This window comes from Pelodiscus sinensis, chromosome 6, assembly GCF_052426305.1.
Source record: "Pelodiscus sinensis isolate ZL-2025 chromosome 6, ASM5242630v1, whole genome shotgun sequence".
Classification (NCBI taxonomy): Eukaryota; Metazoa; Chordata; order Testudines; family Trionychidae; genus Pelodiscus; species Pelodiscus sinensis.
Window position 1 is genome coordinate 76,270,548 of NC_143057.1, and position 15,857 is coordinate 76,286,404.

The window sequence follows — 15,857 nt, forward strand, 5'->3', positions numbered from 1 at the left end:
GAAAATGGCGATCGGGGCTTTCTTGCGCAAAACCGCATCTAGATTGGCACAGATGCTTTTCCGCAAAAAGTGATTTTGCAGAAAAGCGTCTGTGCCAATCTAAAACAAAAAACAGGACTGCGTAGCACTTTAAAGACTAACAAGATGGTTTAATAGGTGATGAGCTTTTGTGGGCCAGACCCACTTCCTCAGTGAGTCTGGCCCACGAAAGCTCATCACCTATTAAACCGTCTTGTTAGTCTTTAAAGTGCTACACAGTCCTGTTTTTTGTTTCAGCTGCACCAGATTAACATGGCTACATTTCTACCACTATTCTACGTGCCAATCTAGACATTCTTTTCCACAAATGCTTTTAACGGAAAAACTTTTCCATTAAAAGCATTTGCGGAAAATCATGCCAGTCTAGATGTAGCCTCTGTATAGTGATGTTTCAATTTATTTCAGTGGGAGTCAGAAATAGTCAGAATTTCACAGGATCAAAACATAAGTTTAGGCAAGACATTCAAAATAAATTTATACCCAAGCCATGGAGCCTAACCAATAATTGTGGCTTGTCCTTATCAGCCAAAACATTGAACCAAGCCATTAGAACTTAAGAGACAAGCTTCCTGTAACCAGGAGGAAATTATGGCATTTGTGGAAACTGAGTCAGCAGCCTATTCTGAGATCAGTTTTAACCTTCATTTTACAAAACTTTAATTCTTTAAGATGGGTTAAAGGATTATAACAAATATAATTAATATGTATGGGCCAAATCCTGAAACTTTTACTTATCATCAGTATATCACTGGAGGACAATGAAGCAAGTGACAAAAAAAAAAGAACAAAAAAAGAAGCAGTGAACGTAGATCCTTCATGACCTTTGCAATGTTTTTTAAAAGGTAAATCCACTTCTGTCCCTACGTCCTTTCCATTATAAATACAAAGAGAAGTAGAAAACTCAGACTCTCCAAAGGAACAGCATTTCAGTTTTGTGGGAAAGCTGAAGGCCAGATTTTCAAAGAGACTTTACACTAGCCACTAAAGCAATTGGCTATCTTGCATTCACAGTCTACAAGATCCATGAGCAATAATAGCATCTATGTATGAATTCAATCACCTATGGCCAAATCCTACTCTCAGTTACAATGCAAATCCTGTTGAAGTCAACGAGGGCTGCAGATGTTCTTTACCTCTTAAAAATCATGCCCTGGTTTTAGGTAGGGGAGAGATACTGCCTGAAGATTCCCTGTTCTGTTAACTCCTTCTGGGGCATCTGGTATTGGCCACTGTCAGAAGACAGGATACTGAGCTAGATGGACCTTTGACCATCTGACCTAGTATGGCCATTCTTATGTTCTTATGTGGACAAATACTCACTTATGAGTTATATTAACAATCAGTACGAGAAAGAACAATAGCCTGGAAGCTAAATCAGAGTCTTAGCACTTTTAGGATCTTTCTTTCTGATAATCTTATCTGCTATAATCAGAATATGTTTAAAAATATTAATACCCCAAGTGATCTTGCTACACCTAGGAAAGCAGAAGACTCCATGGAGTCCACTACGAACCTTGCTATGCTTCTTTAATTTGTATAGGAAGCATTACAATGAACTACAAAACACCTTGAGGTATATAGACAGAACACTGCCTCTCAAAAATGTTTTAAAACTCATCTTATTGATGTTGGCAAAGCACTTTGAGATCCTTGAACAAAAGACCTATGTGATGCAAGTATTGTTATTTCAGATATGGATAACAACAACAACACTGAACAAATGTAACACAAAAGGTTTGGCATGGGTTTTTTTCTTACCTCTTTCTAACAAAATATTCATTTGGGGAACATTTTCTTTGTTCTGACTAAGAAGCTTGCAGAGGTCTCTTTCAACATTGTTCACTGTCTGATCATGGAAATCCCAAAGATGTAGCAGTCATTGGCTTCATCTAGCATACATGTGTTGAGAGACAAGCTGAACCTGAGAGCCTCACAGCACAGGACTGCTTTACACTAAATTCATGTATTTACTACCCCAGCTGGGATGCATGAGTTCTTTATCACTCTGATACATCCTCAAAAAATGAGGCACATATGATGAACAAATGCAGCTGCTTTTAGAGCCCCTTCTGAGATGCATATGAAGCCCATAAAGCAACCACCTTGTGCTTCATGAAATTTAGAATGCTAATTAAAAACCGCAATGATATTTTGTTGTGCTAACAAACAATTCAGACAGTCTTCCATTCAAGAAGCTTCAGAAAGATGGCATCTACACAACACCATGCACAACAGGAAGTAGACCCGGACAGCAAATTTCAAAGTTCATCTTTCTTTGCAATTCTTTGTTGTTAGTTCCAAGATTTTCTTCACAGTTCAGTACCTTGCAACTTCTGAATCTTCTCTGCAGCTTTTTAAAGATAATCAGATTGATTCCAGATTGGTTTCCAGTCATGCTGTATCCTGTGTTAAAATTGATGATAGATAAGAAGTGATTCAGGTAGGACGTAAGACACATCTGGCCAACACAGCAGATATTGAAAGGAAATAAGTACTCCAAATTTAGTAAACCAGTTTTGCTTTTTGAATCTGCTGGCTTTAAATTTATACTCATAATAGAAAACTAGCAAAGCCTTCTTTGGGCTTGTTGTTTTATACATTTACAAACACTGAACTCTATCTCATTTTAAAGAATGAGTGAACAAGGGGGAAATTCGTATTCAGTGTCATGTTATTGTTCCAAATGTTTATTAGTACCCATCAACCTAAAAAATACTATTTCCCAGAGAGTCACCTGCACCTGTGGACACAGTCTCAGAGTGATATATTAGAGTACATCTACACTAGACCCCTAGTTTGAACTAGGGAGGTTAATGAGGGCGACCGAAATTGCAAATGAAACACGGGATTTAAATATCCCGTGCTTCATTAGCATGTTCCCAGCCAGTCGCCATTTTGGAAATTGACTAGCCCGAAATAACTACCCGTGTCAACACGCGACAGAGAAGCGCAATTCCAAGATAAACCTCTTAGTTCGAATTAACAGTTAAACCTGGTTAAACCTGGTTAAACCTGGTTTAACTGTTAATTCGGACTAAGGGGTTTATCTTGGAATCGTGCTTCTCTGCCACATGTAGACGCGGGCAATTATTCCAGGCTAGTAAATTTCCAAAATGACGACCGGCTGGGAACATGATAGTGAAACGCAGGATATTTAAATCCCATGCTTCATTTGCAATTTCGGTCGTCCTCATTAGCCTCCCGAGTTCAAACTAGGGGGCTAGTGTAGACATACCCTTAAAGATTTGGCAGAGCAGCGTATCTTGATGTTATGATCTCATTCCTGGAAGTACTCTTTTCATGACTTCTCTATTTAGTGTTTACTGAATTCCATATAGTATTTCCTGCAAGATCCAACTCTCCAATGTGTACCCCCATTTGATTTCCATAAACCTTCAATAGCTGATATGTTTTAATAATTAACAGTAAATAGATAGCTAATACTTCTTGCTACCTGTTCTTTAATTAAATAATCCAACAACATTTTCGTATGAAGTAATCTCAACAAGCTTCTGGAGGAGTGTCTAATAGATTTACCCTTACTCATAAGAATAAGGAAATAAGAAACCTATTTTGTGCTTGGGGTGGTAAATCAACTGGTACCCATTTTCTTCACATCAATATAAGTCCTGCATGATGATCATGGACCAAATTAAGCTCTCAAATGAGGTTTATCAATCCATGCTTTATGTGGCAGTCTAAAACATAATTAAGTTACTAGCAAACTCCAGTAGTGATACTGAAATATCTGCACGTTGGTCAAGATAACAATAGTATTGCTATAATTCTTATACAAGTTGGTAAATTTTATGAATGAATGAGTGTTGTTCTGAGCAGAATACTAGATGATTCAAAATTCCTACTAGAAAGTATGTATAACAATGCATGGTCATATCACATGGAAAATGGATGCTTCTCCTTCCTATACTTTGTACATATATTTTGCTATTTTTTTAAACAAATAATATCATATACCCATTGCACACTTTTTTTGTATAACAGTTGCTTATGTGCTATTCTATCTCTTATCTTCATTAACCTATTCCTCGGTTCTTTCATGCCCTTTTCTCTTTTTCAAAAACCTTTTTCTGAAGCTCTGTTTTCATGAACGTAGATTTCTAATATTTTATCATTTTATGAACATCTCTCGTGGTTTCTACAACATAGAGAAACTTCTTGGTTGAATTTCTGCCTCCTCTGGTCAATCCTTGGGTCTTTATGCGTGGAGTCAACGAGGTTTTTAGTGGATGCAATTAATCTCCAGCCTCAATTTACAGGGAGATTATAGACAGAAACAGCTCCATCCTTAAGAGAGTATTAGGCTATAGAATTTTATCTACCAAAGTTCAGTTTTCAAAGGAGTCTCAGATACCCAAATCCCACTGAACTTCACTCCTAAGTAATATTTTTACATTTGAATTTATGATAATCTCATTGCAGCTGTGAGAATGTTAATATTTTTTTCCTGCAAAGATAACAGAGGGAACACCAGTTTTGTTTCTTGTAGTTTCTATACAAAAACCTGTGGTTAGCTTACTATTTTTTTTCAGCAATGTTATGCTAGACTTTAAAGAATTTAGATATTTAAATGACATACGCATCTGTTAATGGGTAAAATTTTGGGCCTAAACATTGACAAATTTTTAGGATGCTCAGAGTTGCAAATCATCAAAATGTAAAAATAATTTTAAAAGACACTGAAATACGTTGCTGTTTTCCCAAGTCTGAAAATGGAACACAAAGCTCCCAAAGACACTGAACTATTTTGAACTCTGAACTATTTGACCCACATAAATCTTTACAATATAGAAGCCAAAGGAAAAAAAGTATTTTGTTTTGTCTCTTTGGTATCATAATTTTGTTCCCCAAGAAATTTCCAAATATAGAATTATGTCTTCTAGTACTCATCAACTTTTGGCCAAAGAGCTAAATTCCTGTCCCAGGCACCATGTTTTTTGAGACGGGTATATTGGCATGTTAGATTAGCTCCCTCCCACATTCTTGTTTTTGAGCATGTCTATGGTGCAGCCAGAGGTGTAATTGCAGCATGTGTAGCTTCGATCTGACTAATGTGAATTGCCAGACTATAAAAATGAAGCCATTAGAGCACAGACTTTGGTATGGGCTAGCTGCCCATGTAAGTACTCAGGGTCCCAAGAGGACATATACAGCCCATGCTGCTGTAGCTTGACTGCTACTGGCACCTGTGCTAGCTAGATACAAGCTAGCTCAGGTACCTGTATACATGCTGCTCTTATACTTTTGGTTGTAGCATAGATATACCCTAAGTTATCACACATACACAAGAGTTTGCTTGATTCACAAGAGACACAAAAGAGACACCGAAAGGTGAGCCTTTAAAAGTGCCTTAGGTTGAACATCTGAAACATGAGGCATCTGACATCATAAGTTCCTCTTTAAAATCTTGGTTTAGGTTATAAAGGAGCACAGAAGTATTAGTATTCTTCAGCAAGGGAAAAAAACGACAAAAATCCTCCCTCACTCCTTATCACCTAGATCCTTCAGTTGGAGCACTGCTTTGTTTCCTTATCCTCTCCTTACTCTGCCTCCTCTCTCTATTCTGACAGGAGGTAGAAGGATTTTTGCCTGAATACCCCCCAGACTCAGAGAGAATTTCTTCTCCCACATCCAGCTATTGGGAGTGAAGTGAATATGGAGCTCTTCCACCATCCCGTCAGGCTGCTAGGAAGAACTCTGCTATGCCTACCTCATCACTTACCCTATCCTTGGAAAATATGGGGGTTCTACCATCTTCCAGACACACAAAGAAACATGATAGGTCAGGGGTGGGCAATAATTTTTACAGGGGGGCCCCTTAATGAATTTTGGTACAGGATCACAGGCCAGCTCCATCCCCGGAAAGGGTAGAGCCTGGAGTGAAAGGGGTGGATCTGGGAACTAACCTCCCTTTAGAGTTGTTTGGGGCCAGAGACATTGTCTGGCATCTGCCTGAGGTTGCTGTGGCTATTTAAAGGGCCCACAGCTCCAGCACTTGCTGGATAGTGCTGCAACTGGGAGCCATGAACCATTTAAATAGGATCCTGCTGTTTGAGCCGCTGCCTGGAAATTCAGTGGAATGGACAACAGGCTGTAAATAGAGAGCAGTCAGATGCAGTCCGCTGACTGGATCAAAGTGTTAGGTGGGCCAGATCCAGCCCCCAGGCCGCATCTTATCCAGCTCTGTGATAGGGGAAGGCTACATGTAGCTTTATTTTATTGCATTTGCCAGTGTGGAAAGTGGCTATAGCAATTAGAATCAAATTCAAAGATAAAGTGGTCACAGGTCTGAGACCTGGCAGTTTAAAGACTTTTTAGTAGGATATGAATTAAATTATTAACTTTTTAAAAAATCCATCCCTGGAAAATGGCATAAGTAGCATAAAGGCATATATATGTCATTGGATCTTTAGCTGTAACAGCACTAAAAAAATCACTATGTTAACGCTAAAAGTACAGCTCAAATACATGTTAAAACTATTTTTGTTCTTTTCAATACTACCTGAAATACTGTAAAAGTTGAAATAATTTAATAATGAATTCAGGCATTTTCCTTAAAAAATCACCCATCTTGATTACTCTTTACTCTGGTTTAATAGCTTCTCACTAACCAAGCAGATGCAATTATTTAGGAGGGGACAATTCATGATGTAAAGTACATTCAGCATCTCGCCCAGTGAAATTCGCATTCCAAATCATTCTGGCACTTCTATGTTACTGGCAACAATTCTAGTATGGTGCCTAATAGTCCAAGGCTTCTGATACTGAGTGCCACAGTTTGATCACAGTGCTACAGGGAGAGTGGGAAGAGCACATTTTGTGTATGTCAAGTTTCTTGACCTCAATACATTAGGCCTGAAGGTTGTTCTTTTCAATACTGAAGCCTGGAAGGAAAAGAAAATCCAGAGAGAAGGTATTGGAGCTGCTTTGCTTTGTTAGCTGGCATGAAAGTTGGCAAGGACTGAAAAGATTCTAGTGTGAAGAGAAAATAAGGGAAGTTATAAATACATTTTTTAAAATAAGGAAGAAAATCGTAAGCATGGAAATGAAATGTCTGAATTTTGAAGACTGCACACTGAGTTCAAACAATTATCTTTTTTCCCAGAGATGTAGTTACTATACTTTGATACTCCAGGCAAGGACCAAAGGGTCTTTCTATAAAATAGAAAAGATGAAGTTACTTTTGTATTGAAGATTTAATGAGTCAAGATCTTTCCATCACAAACAAGTGTCTATTTGCAGTACCTGCTGGAATCCAAAGGAATAATGCGGGTAATGCCTTTGAAACTGAAATGTGCTTATTAATACTGCCACAAAAAGCCACTGAATGTTGTTAGTATGAAATGACAGTATATGGTTCAAGTTTACATATTCTGTTGCTGTCAAATTACCTTGGATAAATATATCAGGTAAAATGGGCATCCTGCTAAGGACATTCTTTGTGGCATAATCTGATTACAATGGATATTGTCTTACAGCATGATACAAAACCCATTAAAGTCAATGAAAAATACTCTTCATTTGGACTGAGTCCCATCAGCCAATGGAATTTGAAAGAACCCAGCATGTCCCATGTTTGAGCCCTCAGTAAACGCCCAAACCCTGTTTGAATTTCAGAATGTCATGCCTTTTAATTCTTCTATGTAAAAACCCAACCTTTTCATGGAATTGTATTTGTTTCAACAAACATTTCTTCAGGAAGGGTACTCTGATGCCAAACTGAATTTCTGGCCAAATCTAAAACAGCCTGTGATTAGAATGCTCCCATGGGATGCGGAAGATCCAGGTTCAGGTCCCTAATCCAAATTGGGCACAGCAGGGTTCTCCCACATTTCTGGTAAGTGCCCTGAACACTGGGCTATTCCTGTGGGACAGAAGTCGCAGTGAGGGGGACTCTTTTTCTGAAAGCTATAGCTTTGGTCCAGGTGCAGAATGAAAACAAATGTTAGAGCCTCAAATTTAGTGACATTGTATTCTGCAGTCCTCATATCAGTGGGCATGGTCCTGCTCCTACTAATTCATAGAATCATAGAATCATAGGACTGGAAGGGACCTCGAGAGGTCATCGAGTCCAGCCCCCCGCCCTCAAGGCAGGATCAAGCTCCATCTACACCATCCCTGACAGATGTCTATCTAACCTGTTCTTAAATATCTCCAGAGAGGGAGATTCCACCACCTCCCTTGGCAATTTATTCCAATATTTGACCACCCTGACAGTTAGGAATTTTTTCCTAATGTCCAATCTAAACCTCCCCTGCTGCACTTTAAGCCCATTACTCCTTGTCCTGTCCTCAGAAACCAAGAGGAACAAATTTTCTCCTTCCTCCTTGTGACACCCTTTTAGATATTTGAAAGCCGCTATCATGTCCCCCCTTAATCTTCTTTTTTCCAAACTAAACAAGCCCAGTTCATGAAGCCTGGCTTCATAGGTCATGTTCTCTAAACCTTTAATCATTCTTGTCGCTCTTCTCTGTACCCTTTCCAATTTCTCCACATCTTTCTTGAAATGTGGCGCCCAGAACTGGACACAGTACTCCAGCTGAGGCCTAACTAGTGCAGAGTAGAGCGGCAGAATGACTTCACGAGTTTTGCTTACAACACACCTGTTGATACAACCTAGAATCATATTTGCTTTTTTTGCAGCAGCATCACACTGTTGACTCATATTCAACTTGTGGTCCACTATGACCCCTAGATGTGGTCCACTATGACCTAATTAGATCTGCCACTGGCTAATGAGAGCAGAACACAGCCATTTGGGGGAAGAGGCTACTGAATTATTCTTTAATCTTTAGGAACTTTTGCTACCACTACAGTGGCTACCCAGCAGAAGTATAGAGCAGAAAAAGCTTGAAGGAACAATAAAGGAACAATTTGTAAGTGTTGTTTTGAAACATGTAAATAGTGCTGTCAGTCGGTGGTTTTCGGTGGGTTTTTTTCTTCCCATCTTGCACATTTACATTTTCTGACTGCAGTTTAAGAACATTTCACTGCATGCTACTATCAATCATCCTTAACCTAGAAATGTACTGTACATTAGTAACGCTTAATTGGCATATTTAAAGTAAATAGCTACTTAGTTTTGTTGTAAATTTCTTTGGGAACAAGTCTATGATACTACCAAGCATTGTTTGTTCCAAGAGCAAGAATGCAAGTCTGGAATACTATCTCTGATAGGAGGCAATTAGGAGTGTATTGCTGGGCCAGCATCAAAATAAATATATAGTTCATCAGGCGATTACCTGGCAACTGAAAAAATAAAGTGTCTGGTGTCCCATGCCTAATAAATAATTTGGAAAACAACAACCTAAGGTTGGATCAAAAGTTATTTTGTTAGTTTTCAACATAATCAGAAAGACAAGAAAATTAGAAGAGGTGAAAGGAAGGGAGAGAGACTAAGGCCACATCTCTACTTGCCGTACAGGAGATTGATCTGCTGGCATTCAATTTAGTGGGTCTAGTTCAGACTAAGGATGTGAGGGTTCCACGAGGCGTACAGATAGTTCGGAATGGCTTGCTAGTTCGAACTATCTAGCCCGCTTGCTAGTTCGAACTATCTAGCCCGTGCCGCGTGTAGCCGCGCGGCACGGGGTTCGAACAAGCCGGCATTTAAAAATGGCGCCGGCCGGCTTATGCAAATGAAGCCCGGGAAATTCAAATCCCGGGCTTCATTTGCACGTTCGGTATGCATACATTACCCCGCTAGTTCGAACTAGCGGGGTAGTGTAGACATACCCTGAATGTGTGCTCATTGGTTAACCTTCACAGTAACATTCAGCTGCCCTCACGCTACTGCCTCTGTACCAGGGGCAGCAGCGTGGGGTGGGGTGGGGTGGGGTGGAGGGGTGTCAGGAGCCAGCTCCCCATGCATACTGGCTGCCATGGAGTCGCCTGCCCCCCACACCATGCTGCTGTCTCTGATACAGAGGCAGCAGTGTGGGGGGAGCACTGGCTCCCATCTGCCCCCTCACGTGTAAACATGTAACCATTGAATTTTTTTCATTGATTACACATTTACCAAAATAAACACATTTAAGACCCTTTAAATTGAATGCTGAGGGCTGTTACAGTTGGTGTTGGTACTCCTCACAGTTGCATTTGCTCCCTTCAGCCTCCTACTGTGAAGATGGTGTCAAACTCAGTTTAAGGTACATAGCTGGAGTTGCCTACCTTAACTCAACCTTCCAGGTCTAGTGTAGACCTGGCCTAACATGTTGGAGGGAGGAGGAAAAACTTGTCATGAGGCCAGACCCTGTGCTCAGTTCTACCCATGGAGTCCCACAGACTGGGGTTGCATAGGATTAACTTTAGGAGTAACTGAGAGCAAGATTTTACACCTGGCCTGTGGCATGTTAATACACTTGAGCCTCTGGAATCTGGGTGTCCCTGATCTGGGAACACCCATGCTTCAGACTCTGGCAGGGGGAGGAGCAATTGGCTCTGCATGCTGCCACTCCTCCTGCTCCTTCCCAGCTGGGGGAACGGCAGTGCAGTGAAGCATTTGTCTGGAGACTTTTCAGGCAGGATGGTGGGGGAAGCATGGAGCGGGGTGCCAGGTAACTGCCTCGCTTCATCTCTCTAATGCTCAGACCTACATCCCAATCCCCATCTCACATGCTCCCAGTCTCCACACCATCACCCTCAGCATCCTTCATTGTGGTGAACACCCAGGGACCAGAAAACTCCATAATCTGTCATAGACTATTTTCTAAGGCTTCCCAATTAAAGAGGTTCAAATGTACCAGCTTTCTTCCAGGGATTTATTTTTTCATCAGGTGTCAGCATTGATCTATATAGATATACTGACTGTTCATGTGTGTCTTTTGTGTAGTCACTGGTGAGTAAGTTTATGATAAATGAGTAATATGGAATGTATTTTTAGTCTGCACAGTCAACCCACCATTTTCTATTCTCCTTCTCCAAAAAAAATTGTTTTGTAACTGTGTTATGGACTTTCTGTCTTTAACAGATTTTCCCACAACACTCTGCTCCGATTCTAAAATATGGCAGCAGACATAAAGCACATGTTACAGTGTACACTGGCAGTCACACCACTGTACAAGTGGTGCAATGTAGACTGGCACTCCTAGTACTGTGTAAGTGGTACATGGTGTTTCATTTATATTTGCCAGCTGGCTAATAGTAGCCAAATGTTTGTTGCAAAGAAAGAGTGAGAAATAAAAATGGCCATATCCTCTGGCACACTTAATAATAATAATCCTCCTCCAGAACAGGCTTGGTGGTGCTCGAGCCAGAGCCATGTTCCTTCTATCTTTTTGATTTTGAGGCATTATTAGATTCTCCGCCCTTTTCCTCAAAATTCTGTAGCAGATTGTTTAGGCTAGAGAGAGATGGAGACAAGAGGTCCCATCTGGTGCCAGTTCATTATAGTTTTGCAACTCTATAGTCATTCTAGGTCTTTTTGCGGCTCATTCAGGAGAGGAGGCAAAGGCAGAAGTGGAAGTGGACATAGGGACAGTGGCCCCTGATACTGTTCAGCCCCATTGTCTCTTTTTTTTTCTTTTACAGACTGACAGACACTAACATAAAATTGTTCTACTTGTGTACATAGTTCTTTTATGCAGAGCTGTCGGTAGTTTCAAGGCTTTCAACGTTAATTTCTCTACATGGTGCTAGAGATAGCAAGCATGCTAAACACATTCCAGAGGTTGATGCAAACTTTTACCCCTTTGTTGAAATGAAAATGATTTCTTTTTCATAAGACCAAGCACAAACCTCACTTCCCTTACAGCATTTTAAATCTCATTTTTCAACTGCTTTCTTCTTCATAGGGCTAAACAACATTTTTCTAGCATCTCATGTTCAGACTCATGCTCTTGTCCATCTTACGTGATTTTGCATTGTGACAAAAGACTTCTGCCACTCTACTGCATGAAATATACTTCCCATTCTTTGGCAATGGTGATGGAGAATGTTTATTTAAATAAGATTAAGGTCAGTCTGGATTAAGTTCTTTATCAAGCATAAAGAAGCCCTTTGGTCTTTGTTCTACCACTAACAGCTGGATCCTCTGTTGTCCTTCAGGGTCAATAACATGGAATTTTTAGTCTGACAACTCCCCTGCTCCCAACCAGGTGCCACTAAAGGAAGAGAGTTTTCCCAAAGAAGACCCTAGCTAAAGGGAATATGGTTGCAAGCTTCCAACCTCTACTCTATTGCGGAAATGGTGACAAGAAGAATGGAATGAGAAGCTTGTGGTAGAAGACATGAGGTTGTCTTTGAAAGCTGGCAAGTTTCATTACGTCTTGGGCAAACACTTGTCCTCTGGTAAACATTTTTTTTCAGTTTTGACAATGTGTCAGAACTGCCCTGTGGACCACATAGGTCACCACACAGCAACAGCAATGCAAATCATCTCTTCCCTCACCCCCTGCCCCAAAGGGCTGAACATCTGACATTCCACATTCCCAGATGGAACAGAGAGTGAATAATTGAATTCAGCCACATGGTAGTATAGCACCTAAACTAAAGGGAACAAGTCCAGATGAAAAGGGAAAATGCTTGAGATGTTTTTTCCCCCTTCATAACAAAACATGATTTCTGACACTTTGGAGACAGTTAGACTATTCACTTATGTACATGAGCAGGGAAATCGGAATCCTGAGATGCAGAACACACATGCATACCCCATAAAATATTTGAAAAAAATGAAGTGGTATAAGCTAGGATCATCGCTCTGGGTATGTCTACACTACAGTGTTATTTTGAAATATCTTATTTTGAAATACAGTATTTCGAAATAACGCGTCTACACACAAAATGCATTTCGAAATAGCATTTTGTTATTTCAAAATAGCGCGTCCACACTGAGTGGACTCTGAATCGCATTTAAGGCTGGCCAGAACCAATTCCAGCAGGACACCAGATCAGGACTTACTGTGTAGGGCTGAATCTGTGCTTAAAGGGACCCTCCCCCCCGACAGCCCTCCCCCCCGACAGCCAGTTCTCAGGTTTTCCTGCTTGATTGTCTACCTTGATGAGGGACAGCAAAGCATTTTGTCTCTGCATGCTCTGGTTGCCCTCACTCAGGAGACCACAGCACTCCGCAACATGGAGCCAGAGCTGCCCCTGAGCACTCTTGTGCTTCTCTTGGATGCGTTGCTGTGAGCTTGGCTGCACTTTCTGTAGGCTGCCATCCGGGAGGTCCATCGGGGGGCTGTCAGTATCCAGGAGGCCCTGCGGGAGAGCTTCCACCCTGAGGAGCACTAAGAGCCTCCCTGGTCTGCCCCACTGGGAGCTTGTGCCTCATTCCTCCCTCACGTCCTTCCACTTACCCTTCCCTAATCCCTCCCCTTCCTGATGTCAAATAAAATACATGTATTTTCATGAACACAAACTATCTTTATTTACCAAAACTGGTGGGGGGGGGGGAATGAAACTCTGGTGAGACTGGGGAAAATAGGCGGGAGAGGTGAGAAGAGAGGGTGGAAGAGGGGAGGGGAAAACCTGGAAGGAGGGAGCTGGAAGGGGGAAGCAAGGGGAAGAAGGGGGAGGGAAAGCTCAGGGCTTAGGGTTGGGGGGTCTCACAAGACCACCTTGATTTTCATGCAAACCTGCTCCTTGGTTTGCATGTGGCCTTTGGTGGCCAGGCTAGCAGCTATCCTGCCATAAACGGCTGCATTCCTCCATTTAGTGTAGAGATCATGGACATTGGGAGCATCCTCCCCAAACCTGTGTAACCCTTCTGCCAGGTAGACCCGGCAGCAACCAGGGCTGAGTTCAATATCTAGGGGTCCATCTTACACAGAACTGGCTCGAGCCTCCACCCAGTAGCCTGGGAAATTCTCACACCCATGGGTGCCTCTGAGAGGCAATGCTTCCCCATTCACAAGCACATAGTCTGAGTGTAGAAAAGAAACATTTAATGAAACAGAGAGAGAAGTCACATGGCATTAACTTGGGAAAATACCACAAACAGAGTTCATAGCCCAAACCATGAGCAAAGTCCAACACCCCAAGAGTCTCTGGAGTCCAGCAGCCCAAAATCTCCCAGAGTCTGACACCCCAAAAGTCTCTGTTCCTGGTCAATGCCACCCAGAGTTCAAAAGTTCACCTGCATGGTTCTACCTCCCAACCTGGGTGGAAAGGGGGATAGGGAGGTTGATAGGGGCACCTTACATGGTCCGAGGCCGACGGCGCAACCTCTTTGTACGATTTTGCTGCAGCCTTTACCATGAGCCACTCCACCATGCTCCAACAGCTGTCTTGTTCCATTCCACCGGTTACTACACCGGCCGCCCGCCAGCCATTCCCACTGGCTGCTCCACTGGTCACCAGCCACTGCTCCTACCGGCCACCCGCTGGTCATTCCCACCAGCTGCTCCTCTGGCTGCAATGTGTCTGGCTCCCCGCCAAACCAGTGATTTCAGCTCTTAGGGTATGTCTACACTACAAAGTTAATTCGAACTAACAGACGTTAGTTCGAATTAACTTTGATAAGCACTACACATACAAACCGCTAGTTTGAACTTAATTCGAACTAGCGGAGCGCTTAATTTGAACTAGGTAAACCTCATTCTACGAGGACTAATGCCTAGTTTGAATTAAGCAGTTCGAATTAAGGGCTGTGTAGCCACTTAATTCAAACTAGTGGGAGGCTAGCCCTCCCCAGCTTTCCCTGGTGGCCTCTCTGGGCACCACCAGGGAAACTCTTCTGCCCCCCTCCCAGCCCCGGAGCCCTTAAAGGGGCACGGTCTGGCTACGGTGCCAGGTGCAAGCCTGCCAGCACTCAGCCAGCAGACCCTGCACCTGGCACGGCACGAACCAGCCACCTGCTGCCACCCAGCCCTCCGTCTCTTCCCGGGACCAGGCAGGCAGCTCCCAGGAGCCTGCCCGGGGCCACAAGAGGCAGGGGCCTGCCTGGTCTAGTGCGGAGATCGTGGACCTCATCCACAACCTCCGCACTAGGCACAGGAAAGTGGCCATCTATGGCAGGATAGCTGCCATCTTGGCCTCCCAGGAGCAGGTTTGCATGAAAATCAAGGTGGTCCAGTGAGACCCCCAACCCTGAGCCCTGAGCTTAGAACGGCCATACTGGGTCAGACCAAAGTAGCATCTAGCCCAGTAGCCTGTCTGCCGACAGCGGCCAACACCAGCTACCCCAGAGGGGATGGACTGAAGACAATGACCAAGCCATTTGTCTCGTGCCATTCATCTCCAGCCTTCCAAAACAGAGGCCAGGGACACCATTTCTATCCCCTGGCTAATACCACTCCATGGACCCAGCCTCCATGAATTTATCTAACTTCTCTTTAAAGTCTGTTATAGTTCTAGCCATCACAGCCTCCTGCAGCAAGGAGTTCCACAGGTTGACTATTTGCTTTGTGAAGAAGAACTTTCTGTTATTAGTTTGAAGCCTGCTACCCATTCATTTCATTTGGTGTCCTCTAGTCCTTCTATTATGGGAACTAATGAAAAACTTTTCTTTATGCACCCTCTCCACACCACTCATGCTTTTATAGACCTCTATCATATCCCTCCCCCCCGCCGTAGTCTCCTCTTTTCTAAGCTGAGAAGTCCAAGTCTCTTTAGTCTCTCTTCATATGGGACCTGTTCCAGACCCTGATCATTTCAGTTGCCCTCTCCTCTACTACCCTCTCTCTTCCCCTCTCCCACCTCCTTTTCCCAGTCTCCCCCAGTTTTGTTCAATAAAGAGAGTTTCTATTTTTGAACACGTGTCCTTTATTTTGTACATCAGGAAGGGGGGCTAGGGAGGGGTAAGTGGAAGGAGGTGAGGGAGGAATGGGGTACGAGCCCCCGATGGGGAGGACTGGGGTGGC

General features: G+C 42.6%; 1 long non-coding RNA gene across 1 annotated transcript in view; it reads right to left on the reverse strand.

Moving 5' to 3' along the window:
- Positions 1-263: 263 nt before the first annotated feature.
- The window catches only part of LOC149524171 (uncharacterized), a 120,023-nt gene continuing 104,429 nt past the window's right edge, over positions 264-15,857 (reverse strand). Inside the window, exon 7 of the long non-coding RNA XR_016349913.1 lies at positions 264-2,442. This is a non-coding gene — a long non-coding RNA (uncharacterized LOC149524171). The remainder of the gene's footprint in view (positions 2,443-15,857) is intronic.